The 14,214-nt window shown below is 37.6% G+C and overlaps 1 pseudogene; it reads left to right on the forward strand.

Moving 5' to 3' along the window:
- Positions 1-11,136: 11,136 nt before the first annotated feature.
- LOC143684693 (small ribosomal subunit protein eS7 pseudogene) lies at positions 11,137-11,715 on the forward strand (annotated as a pseudogene).
- Positions 11,716-14,214: the final 2,499 nt, after the last annotated feature.

The raw sequence follows: 14,214 nt of genomic DNA on the forward strand, positions 1-14,214 counted from the left end.
CAGTTCTAAGGTCAAGATAATGTCCCAATTACAAGTCTATAGAAATGTCCAATCAAAGGCATCCAGGGAAAGATACCTTGGTTCAAGAAGGCTGATGAATTTCAGGGTCTCTCTCTCATCTGAGAAGGCACATGGTGAAGACAGTCATGGTTTCTCTTTCTCAGCTGGAAGGGAACATGGTGAGCAAAGCGTCATCTGCTAGCTTTTTCCCCTGGCTTCCTGTTTTATGAAGTTCCCCGGGAGGCGTTTTCCTTCTTCATCTCCAAAGGTCGCTGGCTTGTGGGCTCTCGTAGCTATGTCATTCTTCTCTGGCTCTCTCTGAATTGTTCTAATTCTCCAAAATGTTTCATCTTTTATAGGACTCCAGAAACTTCTCAAGACCCACCCAAATGGGTGGAGACATGTCATCATCTCACCCAGTTTAACAACTACTCTTGATTAAATCACATCTCCAGGAAGATGATTTGATTACAGTTTCAAACATACAGTATTGAATAGGGATTATTCTACCTTTATGAAATGGGACTTTAATTAAAACGTGGCTTTTCTAGGCCTTTCAAACCAGCACAGAGGCAAACACTGAAAAGAGAAATAGACACATCTATATGATAGTTGGAGATTTCAATTCCCCACTCTCATCAATGGACAGAACATCTGGAGAGAGAATCAATAAAGAAACAGAGAATCTGAATAATACAATAAATGAGCTAGACTTAACAGACATTTATAGAACATTATACCCCACAACAGTGTTATATACCTGTTTCTTAAGTGCTCATGCATCATTCTCAATGATAGACCATATGTTGGGTCACAAAGCAAGTTTCAATAAATTAAAAAATGGAAATCATACAGAATGCTTTCTCAGATCATAAAGAGATGAAGTTGGAAATCAATAATAGGCAGAGTGCCAGAAAATATACAAGTATATGGAGGCTCAACAACACACTCTTAAATAACTAGTGGGTCAAGGAAGAAATTACAAGAGAAATCAGTAAGTATCTCAAGGCAAATGAAAATATGGCATATCAAAATTTATGGAATGCAGCAAAGGCAGTGCTAAGAGGGAAATTTATTGGCCTAAATGCCTATATCAAAAAAGAAGAAAGAACAAAAATCAAGGAATTAACTTCCACTTGGAAGAACTAGAGAAAGAACAGCAAACTAACCCCCAAAGCAAGCAAAAGGAAAGAAATAATGAAGATTAGAGCAGAAATAAATGAAATTGAGAACATGAAAACAATCAAGAAAATGAACAAAATCAGAAGTTGGTTCTATGAGAAAATCAATAAGATTGAGGGACCCTTATCAAGGTTGACAAAAAGAAAAAGAGAGAGGATGCAAATAAATATAATCAGAAATGGAAGAGGAGATGTAACCACTGACCCCACAGAAATAAAGGAAGTAATGAGGGGATACTATGAACAACTTTATGCTAGTAAACTCGACAATGTAAATGAAATGGACGACTTCCTAGAAAGTCGTGAGCAACCAACATTGACTCAAGAAGAAATAGGTGACCTCAACAAACCAAAAGCAAGTGAAGAAATTGAATTGGTCACTAAGAAGCTCCCCAAAAAGAAAAGTCCAGGACCAGATGGCTTCACATGTGAATTCTACCAAACATTCAAGAGAGAATTAGAACCAATCCTACTCAAACCCTTCAAAAAAATTGAAGAGGAGGGAAAGCTACCTAGCTCATTCTATGAAGCACCCTCATACCGAAGTCAGACAAAATTACACAAAAAGAAAACTACAGGCAAATATCTCTTATGAATATAGATGTAAAAATCCTCAACAAAATTCTTGCAAATTGAATCCAAGAACAAAAGAATTATACACCATGACCAATTAGGATTCATCTCAGGTATGCAAGGATGGTTCAACATAAGAAAAGCAATTAATATAACACACTATATCAACAAATCAAAGCAGAAAAACCGCATGATCATCTTGGTTGATGCAGATAAGGCGTTTGACAAAATTCAACATCCTTTCCTGTTGAAAACATTTCAAAGGATAGGAATAGAAGGGAACTTTCTCAACATAATAAAGGGAATATATGAAAAACTCACAGCTAACATCATCCTCAATGGAGAAAGACTGAAAATTTTCCCCCTAAGATCAGAAAAAAGACAAGGATGTCCATTGTCACCATTGTTATTCAACATTGTGTTGGAAGTTCTAGCCAGGGCAATTAGACAAGTAAAAGAAATACAAGGCATCAAAATTGGAAAGGAAGAAGTAAAACTCTCACTATTTGCAGATGATATGATACTATGTTGAAAACCCTGAAAAATCCACAGCAAAACTACTAGAGCTAATAAATGAGTACAGCAAAGTGGCAGGTTACAAGGTCAACAGTCAAAAATTGGTAATGTTTCTATACAGTAGTAAGGAACAATCCTGAGGGGGAAATCATGAAAAAGTTCCATTTACAATTGCAACCAGAAGAATAAAATATTTAGGAATAAATTTAACTAAAGAGACAAAAGACCTATACAGAGAAACTATAAGAAATTGTTAAAAGAAATCACAGAAGACCTAAGTTATTTCTCTTCTTCTATCTGCTTTGGGGTTAGTTTGCTGTTCTTTCTCAAGTTCCTCCAGGTGTGCTGTTAAGTCCTTGAGTTTTGCTCTTTCCTGTTTTTTAATATAGGCATTTAGGGCAATAAATTTCCTCTCAGCACAGCGTTTGCCACATCCCATAAGTTCTGATAAGTTGTATTCTCATTTTCATTCAACTCCAGATAGCTACTGTTTGCTCTAGCAATTTCTTCTTTGACCCACTGGTTATTTAAGAGTGTGTTATCTGTGCAGTCTGTATCCCTTCAGCTCCAATTACCCATTATCTTACCCTGTTTCTAACTCCTGCTGGACTCTGTTTCTGTTGTGTTGCTAGTTCTTCTAAACTGATGCAAATGTACTAAGAAACAATGATCATGCATCTATGTGATGATGTTAAGAATTACTGATTGCATATGTAGAATGGTATGATTTCTAAATGTTGGGTTAATTTCTTTTTTCCGTTAATTAATAAAAAAATAGGAAAAAAAGAGTGTTATCTAATCTCCACATATTTGTGAATGTTCTCATTCTTTGGTGGTTATTGAGATTCAGCTTCATCCCATTGTGAGCAGAGAGAGAGCTTTGAAAAATTTCAATGTTTCTAAATTTATAAAGACCTGTTTTATGACCCAGCATATGATCTGTCCTGGAGAATGTTCCATGAGCATTAGAGAAGAATGTATATCCTTGTGTTTTGGGGTGCAATGACTTATATATGTCTGTTAGGGCTAATTAAGTTATTTAACTTCTTTATTTCCTTGTTGATCTTCTGTTTGGTTGTTCTATCTATAGAGGAGAGTGTTGTATTGAAGTTTCCTACTACTATTGTTCAGGGATCTATCGCTTCTTTCAGTTTTGGCAATGTCTGTCTCATGTACTTTGGAGTTCCTTGATTGAGAGCATTAACATTTATGACTGCTATATCTTCTTGGTGAATTGACCCTTTAATTAGTATATAGTGCCCTTCTTTGTCTTTTATGATGTCTTTACATTTAAAGTCTATTTTGTCCAGTATTTGTATAGCTACTCTTGCTTTCTTTTGGTTAAAACTTGGTGGAAAATCTTTTTCCATCCTTTCTCCTTTAATCTATTGATATCCTTGTGTCTGAAATGAGTCTCTTGTAAGCAGCATATAGCTGGATTATATTTATTAATCCATTCTTCCAATCTGTATCTTTTAATTGGTAAATTTAATCCATTAACATTCAAAGTTATTACTGAAAAGGCATTTCTTGATTCCACCATCTTATATTTTTAATTTTATTCACCAGATCTATATAGTGTTTTCCCTCTTTCTCTTTGTATTCTTTAAATTACCCTTAGTGGTACTCTTCAGTTCTGTGGCTTCCTCCAGACCTCCCTCTCCTGTCTTTTTTCTTTAACTGGCAGAACTCCTTTTATTATTTCTTGTAGGGCATGTCTCTTGTTGACAAATTCTTTCAGGACTAACTTGTGTCTGAAAACTTTAATCTCTCCCTCAATTTTGAAGGACAATTTGGCTGGGTACAGAATTCTTGGCTGGAAGTCTTTCTCTTTCAGGATCTTGAGTATATTATACCACTGCCTTCTTGCCTCCAGGGTGCTAGTTGAGTAGTCTGAACTCAGTTTAATTTGGTTCCCCTTGTATGTAGTAGATTGTTTTTCTCTTGCCACTTTCAGGATTTTCTGCTTCTCTTCAACATTTGACAGACTAATTAGTATGTGCCTTGAGGAAGGTCTATTTGGATTTACTCTGTTTGGAATTTTTTGGGCTTCTTTGATTTGTATATTTATGTCCTTTTTGAGTGTAGGGAAGTTTTCCCCCATTATATCCTCAACTACTCTTCTTAGTCCTTTACTCCTCTCTTCTCCATCTGGGACACCAATGGTTCTTATATTTGTGCTCTTTGTTTTGTCTATCATTTCCCTGAGTTCCAATTCAATTTTTTCTCCAATTCCTGTTTTGAGTCTCCAAAGTCAATTATCCTATCCTCTATATCACTTATTCTTTCTTTGGTCTCTTCAAATCTGGTGTTGTGTGCCTCTAGGATGTTTTTTATTTGGTCAGCAGAGTCTTCAATCTCTGTGATACCTGCTATTTTTCTATTTATTCTTCCAAATTCATGTTTATGCTCTTCTACTGTCATCTTGATTTCTTTTATGTCATTTGCTATTCCATTTACTTTATTAAGAAGAGTTGTATGAACATCTTTGATTAGTTGTTCTAATGTCTATGTCTTCTCTGCTGTTTTAATTTGATCACTAGGTAGGGCTATATTTGTCTGCATTGTGATATACTTAGTGATCTTTTGCTGTCTTCATGGCATGTAAATATTTTGATTGATTTACTTTGGAAGTTGATTTCTTACAGTAGTCTAAGGCCTTGTGTTTGCAGGACGGTTGTACAGCAGGGAGCAGGGTATGGGGTGGGCACTCAGTGTGGTGATTTGCTTCAGGGCAGGTATAGGCACAGGTTGTGGATGTTACATTTATGCTTATGAATGTGGGTGCCCAACAGCCAGGGAGCATGTAGCTGTGCTGGTGCACCAGTCTGGGGGCCATAACCCTGGTGTGCACTAGTCTAAGGTATAGGGTCCTTTATGCCCATGTGTAGAGCTGTGGCAGCAGGTCAGTGTTATGTCTTTGTGGATTAGGGGCAGATGTGACATGGCTGCACAATTTGGCAATTTCTTAGAGCCAGGAAGTGAGGCTGAGGGCCATGCACATGTACAGTTCTAGGATTGCTGTAAAGTGCAGTTCCCAGAGCTGAATGATGTGATTGGGGGCCCGTGCACATGCGGGGGCATGGGAGTGCTGCAAATGGATGTGCAGAGCTGGGGGGGGCTGAGTGAGGGCATGCAACACTTTGAGCAGGGGGGCAGGGGTATTGTAGGTATGAAGAGTAGTGCCCCAGCCTTTATGCATTTGCAACTGCCTGTGGGGAACAGGAAGAGGGAGTTAGTGCTCAGGAGGGTTGCAGGAGAGGTAGGTTGGGCTGCATTTGGGGGTGTAAGTGGGAGGCAGATTGTGCACTGGGGCTGGTGGGGTGGGGGTGCCTGGGGCAGGGAATAGGAGTGGATGATAGGGTTCAGATGCATAGGGTTTGGGTTGAGTAGCCAGTCATGGGGCTGCACTGGTGAGGGTAACACACCCAAGGAACGTGACCTGGCTTAATTTCTACTCTTCCTGTCTGTGCACTGCAGTGAGCTCCACAGTTCTCTGCCTCTATGTCAGGCTCCAGCTTTCTGCCTCTCAGTTACTTGACCTCTGCAACCAAGGCTGCCCCATGTGGCACAGAAGGCTCTACCAGGTCAGCTGCACTCCCAAATTGCCACCTCAGTCACACTCCTGTCCCTTCTCTAACTTTTCCATGGAGCAGCACTTATCTTGAGCTACTCTATTTACCATCTTCCCAGAAGAATACCTGATAACGTTTTCCAGGATCATATGGCAACCCCACTCCTAGCCTCCTGAGGAAACATCACACTGCCCTCTTGAGGGGCTGTACTTCTTATGTTCCTTACCAACAGTGAATCAGTACATGTGTTTCTGCACATTTTCTATAGCACTTGTTTCTTTCTGTTCATTTTGAAACAATTTTATTTGTATATCATACAGTTTCTTTCATCATTCTTCTTCAAATAATCCGTACATCTCCACCATATCTCCTGACTGTTGACACTTAGTTTTTGGCATAATGCATTTGTGTGCTAAAGTCAAGAGCATGGATTATCAGGTTGGGCTTATTGTGAAGGGTGCTATATTGTGAGCTCACATATATTCAGGAGGTTTGACCATTAATTCTAAAACTCTGAGATGCTGAGTTGTTGGTATATATCAGGTATTTATGTGACACCTGAGACACAGAGTTAGAGCTCTGAAACTATGAAAGTCAGCAATACTCCATACAGGATAGTTTGAAAGGTTGAAAAGTGATCAGACATTGAGTAGAGATATGAATGAAGCTGATCTGGATAGGACTAAGTTATATCAGAAGACCGGGTAAAGGATGATATCGTCCATAGTTTAAAATTTCAACTTCTGTGTGGGACGAAAGGGAGAGATATTTATTTGGTACAAAATGTATATTTTTGGTAGTGCATTTCTTAATTTCACTAGTCTGGCCAGTTTAGTTGAACACCATGAGTACATGAAATCTTGAATAGGTCATGAGATTTTGTTGGTTTGTCCAGGTTAGTGTGATACCCAATAAATCTCAGAGTGGTTTGGATAGTGAATAAAAAAAATCTTAGAGTGGTTTGGATAGTGAATAAAGAAGTATTTGCAAAGCCCCCTTGAGGGAATGTAGAGAGAGGGGGAAATATTCAACTTCCCCGTTTGGAGTTTATGATATTCTCACAAGCAGTGGTAACAACCAAATCAATAAGCCAACCCCTTGATTTTGGGGTTTGCTATTCCTATTTCATAGGAATAAGTTCCTATGAAACTTATTCCTGCAAAGGGTAGGCTAAGCTTACTTAAAATTAGGCCTGAGTCACCCCAGAGAACTTCTTTTGTTGCTCAGAGGTGGCCTTTCTCTATAAGCTAACATGGCAAGTGAACTCACTGCCTTCCTCCCATTTGGGACATGACTGCCAGGGGTATAAATCTCCCTGGCAATGTGGGACAGAAATCCCATGATGAGCCAGGACTCAGTATCCAGGGATTGAGAAAACCCTCTTGACCAGAAGGCAGAAGAGAGAAATGAGAAAAAATAAAGTGTCAGCGGCTGAGAGATTTCAAACTGAGGCAAGGAGTCATCCTTAACACATTACACATTAGTTTATGGTATATTGGAGTGGCTAGAGGGAAGTACCTGAAACTGTAGAGCTGTGTTCCAGTAGCTTTGTTTGTTGAAGATGATTGTTTAATGATATAGCTTTTACCATATGACTGTGTGATTGTGAAAACCTTGTGTCTGATGCTCCTTTTACCTAGTGGTGTGGACATATGAGTAAAAAATATGGATAAAAATAAACAAATAATAGGGGGGACAAAGGTTAAAATAAATTGGGTAGGAGGAAATGCTAGTGGTCAATGAGAGGGAGAGGTAAGGGATATGGTATGTATGAATTTTTCTTTTTTTCTTTTCTGGAGCAATGCAAATGTTCAAATACACAACTATGTGAAAATATTGTGAGCCATTAACTGTACACCATGTATGGAATGTTTGTATGCTAAGAATTTTTGTATGTTGTTTTATCAATAAAATATTTAAAAAAGAAAGGTTTTTGAATTTTGTAAAATGCCTTTATGATCACATGGTTTTTCCATTTTGACTTATTGATATGTACATAATACACTATATGGTGTAAACTTAGCCAAGTGATTTTGCCCAGTTGTTAGGTCAGGCAACCCCTGCTGCAAGGATATTTCATGGCTGCTTGATAAATCATAAGGCTGCTGTATTAAATCATCAGTCAGTTGACTGCATCTGAGACTGGTTACATCTGCAATCAACTAAGGTGTGTCTCCGACAACATAGTAATCCTATCAGATGAAAGCTTTTGAGTAAGAAAGGAGACTTTTTCAGTGCTTTCTCCAGCCAGTGATTCTCTCCTGTGGAATTCATCCAGACCCTTAATCAGGGCTCCAGCTTTGCAACCTGGCCTATGGATTTGGGGCTCTTTCACTCCCTTGGTTGCATGAGACACCTTTAGTTGGTTCTGTTTCTCTAGAGAACCCTGACTAATGCTGTATATTGCATTAATTGATTTTCTTCTGTTGAACCAGCTTTGCACACCTGGAATAATCCACTTAGTCATGGTGTATAATCCTTTTAATGTGCTGCAGTATTTGATTTTCAAGTATTTTTTTGAGGATTTTTGCATCTATATTCATTAAAGAGATTGGTCTATAATTATCTTTTCTTGTAGCATCTTTCTCTCACTTTATAGCCCCTTGAATGGAAGTGTGATGGTTCTACTGGAGGCTAGGGGTGGTGTTGCCATATAATCCTCAAATACCATTGCTCAGTATATACCTGAGGAACTGACTGTGGGGACAAGAATGGACATGCACACACTGGTGTTTATGGTGGCAGTGTTTGTGATCCAAAATTGATGGAGGCAATCTAAGGGTGCACAGAGGAATAGAAGGTGAAACTATGGACTGTGGAGAAAGGAGGAAATATTCAACTTCCCCATTTGGAAAATTTCTGAAATTCTCATAAACAGTGGGGATAACCAAATCAATAGGCCAATCCCTTGTGGGGTTTGTCCTTATGAAACATTCCTGCAAAGAATAGGCTAAGCTGACTTAAAATTAGGCCTAAGTGCTGCCACCACAGAACCTCTTTTGTTGCTCAGATGTGGTGTCTCTCTCTAAGCCACCTCAGCAAGTGAACTCACTGTCCTCCCTACTGTGTGGGGTATGACTCCCAAGAGTGTAAATCTCCCTGGCAATATCAGACAGAAATTTTGGGCGCACTGGGACCCAGCATCAAGGGATTGAGTAAGCCTTGTTGAACAAAAGGCAGAAGAAATGAGACAAAATAAAGTTTCAGTGGCTAAGAGATTTTAAATGGAGTCAAGTGGTTATACTGGATGTTATTGTAATACATTATATAGATATCCTTTTCCAGTTTATGGTATATTGGAGTGCTGGAGTGAAATACCTGAAATTGCTGAGCTGTGTTCCAGTAGCCTTGATTTCTTGAAGACATTTGTATAATAATATAACTTTTACAATGTAACTGGGATTTTGAAAACATTGTTTCTGTTGCTTCTTTTGTGCAGGGTACATGGAGAGATGACTAAAAACTTTGATAAAAAATAAATAATAGAGGAGACAAAGAATAAAATAAATTGGGTAGATGGAAAAGATAGTGGAAAGTGAAAGGGAGGGATTAAGGGTATGGTATGTATGAGGTTTTTCTTTTTTTAGTTCTTTTTCTGGAGTGAGAAAAATATTCTGAAAAATGATGATGGTTATGAATACACATGAATGTGATGATATTATGAGCCATTGATTATACACAATGTATGGAATGTATGTGTGTGAAGATTTAACAATAAAATTATTTTTTTTAAAAAGAGAAAAAAGTGTATAGCTAACATTCTATTTAACATAAAGACTGAAAGCTTTCCCCTGTGATAAGAAACAAGACAAGAATGCCTACTTTCATGACTGTTATTCAACACTGTACTGGAAGTTCTCCCCAGAATGATAAGACAAGAAAAAGAATTAAAAAGCATCCATGTTGAGAAGAAAGAAGTAAAACTTTCCTTATTTGCAGATGATATGATCCTACAAATGAAGAATCCTGAAAGATCCTCAACAAAACTCCTGGAGCTAATAAATGACATTCAAGAATAGGGAGGGGAACAAAATCAACACCCAAAAATCAGTATATTTTCTATACAGAAGGAATGACTAATTGGATGTAGAAATTAAAAATTTCATTCAAAATAGCTACCAAAAGATTCAAATATTAGGAATAAATCTAGCTAAGAATTTAAAGGACTTGTATGCATAAAACTACAAAACATTGCTAAAATAAATTAGACCTAGATAAATGGAAGGACATTCCATTTTTGTGGGTTGCAAAACGAAATATCTTTAAGGTGTCAACATTACCCAAGAAATTTAGAGATTCAATGCAATCCCACTCAAAATCCCAACATTGCAGAATAGGAAAGGGTAAGGGGTCCTGAATAGCTAAGGCCATTATGAAAAAGAAAAATGAAATTGGAGGACTCACACTTCCAAACGCAAATACTTTTTAGAAAACTACAATAATCAAAACAGCATGGTACTGGCACCAGGACAGATACATAGACCAATGCAATCAAAATCAGAGTTCATAAATCAGTCCTCACATTTATAGCCAACTGATTGTTGGAAAGTTGACAAAGAACAAACAATTGGGAAAAGTGGTCTCTTCAACAAATAGTGCTCAGAAAACTGGATCTCCAGTTGCAAACACAGAGGACTCCTACCTCACATCATATATCAAATCAACATAAAATATCTTAATAAAAGAGCTATAACAGGGCAGGCCATGGTGGCTTAGCAGGCAGAGTTCTTGCCTGCCATGCCAGAGACCTGGGTTCAATTCTCAGTGTCTGCCCATGCAAAAAAAAAAAAAAAAAGGAGCTAAACAGTCAAATTCCTGGAAGAATATGTAGTGGAGCAGCCTTAGCTTCCTATTTTAGGCAATGGTCTCTTAGACTTTATACCCAAAGCACATATGCAAAACAGAAAAACATAGATAAATGGGACCTTGTGAAAATTAAAAACTTTCCTGTCTTAAAGGACTTCATTATGAAAGTAAAATGGAACCTACACAATGGGAGAAAATATTTGGAAATCATATATCTGATAAAGGCTTTCTATCCAGAATATATAAAGAAATTCTTCAACTTAAAAAAATACAATGCAATTAAAATATGAGTATGAAATATATCTCTCCAAGGAAAATGTACAAATGTCCAGAAAGAACATGAAAAGATGCTCAATACTTTTAGCCATGGGGGAAATGCACATCAAAACCTTAACTACATGCCATTTCACACCCATTTGAATGGCTGCTATAAAAAGAAACAGAAAATAGCTCTTCCTATGCTGGTATTCAACAAGAAGAAGGCCATGTTCAGTTGCAGTGCAAAGATTGTGTGGCACAATGGTGAAAAGCCAGATGAATTCAAGTCTGGCATTTCACAGGTTCTTTTTGAGCTGGAGATGAACTCAGACCTAAAGGCTCAGTAAAGGGAATGAATATAACAGCAACCAAGGAAATTGAAGTTGTTGGTTGTCAGAAAGCTATTATAATCTTTGTTCTTGTTCTGCAACTGAAGTCTTTCCAGAAAATACAAGTATGGCTTGTATATGAATTGGAGAAAAATTTCAGTGGAAGGCACATTGTACTTACTGCTCAGAGAAGAATTCTGCCTAAGCCAACTTGATAAAGTCATACAAAAAAATAAGCAGATGTCCCAACAGCTGTACTCTGACAGCTGTGCATGATGCAATCCTTGAAGACTTGGTATTCCCAAGTGAAATTGTCAGCAAGAGAATCTTTATTAGTTGGATAGCAGCCAGTTAATAAAGATTCCTTGGACAAAGCACAGTAGAACAATGTAGAATAGAAGGTTGAAATTTTTCTGGTGTGTAAAAGAGGCTAGCTGGCTAGCTGTTAACTTTGGATTTCCAGAGCTTCAGTTGTAAGTCAAAATGACTAAATAAAGTATCATTCTCAGTATTTTCTCTTAGGAATGTTTTTTAAAAATTCCAGTGACATGAATACATTTAGATGTCTACATATTAATGACTTTCTACATAGGCTGAAAGATGTAAAATTGTTATACTAACAGAAGACATAGAAGAAAGAAACATGGAAGATGTTGAGCAGAGAGAAATTGCCTGTAGAAACATTTTTATGGATGCCAACCTCACATAACTTGTTTTACAGCAAATCAGCTCTATTAGCTCATTTTATCCTAGTAGACCCAAGAGATAATACTAGTATTAATCCATTTGCAAATGAGGATCATGCCTTGTAAGCTTTGGACCTTTGCATCAAAATCCTCCTGATGCTCTTTATCTTTATAGTACCCCATTTACCCTGTTCTCATTCCCACTGTCTATCCTCTATTTTAATCCCTGTAAAGTTAGCTATAGCTGTGGAATTTTCTCTTTTTCACATAGTGGCTCCCAATCTCTAAAATAGAAGTCTGATTTACTTAGATTAGGTCAGGATGATCTGCAGAGCCTTCACACAGCATAAAGTCATCTTTGCTTCATGACACTATGCATTGTTTTTGTCTTTTCACAGGTTTTCTGTTTGTCTTATCTGTCATCTTATTTCATAAAACTTAGCATGTATTTGTTGTTCAGAAAATACTGGGTGAATGTAATGATGGAAAGTTCGTTGTTGCCCTAAATATGAGCAATGATCTTATATCCTGTACATAGATGCACATTTTTTACTTGAGCCATAATTCTAAGAAAATAGTATTTGGGGATCATCACTCAGCCTTAGTTTTCTCTCTTGAATAATTGTCAGTGTCTGAAGCAGTGCTATTCAAAGTTGGTATATAAAATGATTCATTGAGGAGTACGACACCAATGAAATCTCACATGAGTTTATATTAGTAGAGTCAAACAAATTCAGTCTTGTTTTTTGTTCAGCTTATAAAATACTGCAGTTTAAAAACACCTAATTAATGGTAATTTATGGGTTATATTAAGTGGCTAAATCTTAATAAGATGGGAATGTTTATGAAACATACCAGCATCACTCAGATTTGTCAATGTGTTCTAGAATGTTACACATTTTTTTTGCATGGTCAGGCTCCAGGAATTAAACCTGGGTCATTAGCATGGCAGGTGAAAATTCTGCCACTGAGCCATTGTGGACTGCCCACATTTTTCTTTTTAAAAGTATTCTTAGTTTATAGGGCAGGCCACAGTGGCTCAGCAGGCAAAAATGCTTGCCTGCCATGCCAGAGGACCCGGGTTCGATTCCTGGTGCCTGCCTGCATAAAAAAACAACAGCAACAAAAAAAAAACATTAAAAGAAAAAGTATTCTTAGTTTATAGCTCTTGCTTTTTTGCCAAATAATTATTAATAATATACCTTGTAGACATTAAAATAAAAACTATTTCCATGAAAAGATGAAATTTTAAAATTACATGAGAAAACAATTGCTTTTTAAACTCACTTGTACTAAGAAGTTATACTCTTTTTTTCCTTTTTTGGGTGCATGGGCTGGAAACAAGTGAATATACTTTTAAATGGCCATTGAGAAATGTTTCCATTGTTTGTAATTTTGTTGGTAAAAGCAAGTGTCATATATAAGACATCTACATACTATAAGAAACTTGTAAATGGTTTGGAATTCATTTATTAAATATTTAAATGTGCAGAAACAGAAAATAGCAAGTGTTGGAGAGGATGCAGAGAAATAAGAATACTCATTGACTGCTGGTGGCAATATAAAATGGTGCACCCCCTGTAGAAGAATGTTCAGTGGGTCTTCAGAAAGCTGTAGAAGAATGTTCAGTGAGTCTTCAGAAAGCTAAGTATAGAGCTACCATATTACCTGGCAACCCCATGACTAGGTATATACCCCAAACAAGTTAGAGCAGGGGCTTGAACTGATACTTTCAGATGAATGTTCATGGCAGCATTATTCAGAATTGCCGAAAGATGGAAGCAGTCTGTTCTAGTTTACTAGCTGCCGGAAGGCAACACACCAGAGACAGATTGGCTTTCAATAAAAGGGGATTTATTTAGTTAACGTATAGTTCTTCAGAGGAAAGGAAGCTAATTTTCAACTGAGGTTCTTTCTTACATGGGAAGGCACAGGTGATCTATGCTGGCCTTCTCTCTAGGCCTCTGAGTTCCAATATCTTTCGCCGGGGTGATTCCTTTCTGCATCTCCAAGGGCCTGGACCAAGCTGCGAGTGTCGAGACGAGGTATGCTGAGTTGCTTGGACTGTGCTATGTTGAGCTCTCACATTTAAGCACCAGCCAATTAAATCAAACATCATTCATTGCAGCAGGCACACCTCCTAGCCAATTGCAGATGTAATCAGCAACAGATGAGGTTCATATGTCATTGGTTCATGTCCACAGCAATAGATCTGGGCACCCTCACCTGGCCAAATTGACACCTGAATCTAACTACCACACAGTCCAAGTGTCCAACTGCTAAATGGCTA

This window comes from Tamandua tetradactyla, chromosome 1, assembly GCF_023851605.1.
Source record: "Tamandua tetradactyla isolate mTamTet1 chromosome 1, mTamTet1.pri, whole genome shotgun sequence".
NCBI classification, from domain to species: Eukaryota; Metazoa; Chordata; class Mammalia; order Pilosa; family Myrmecophagidae; genus Tamandua; species Tamandua tetradactyla.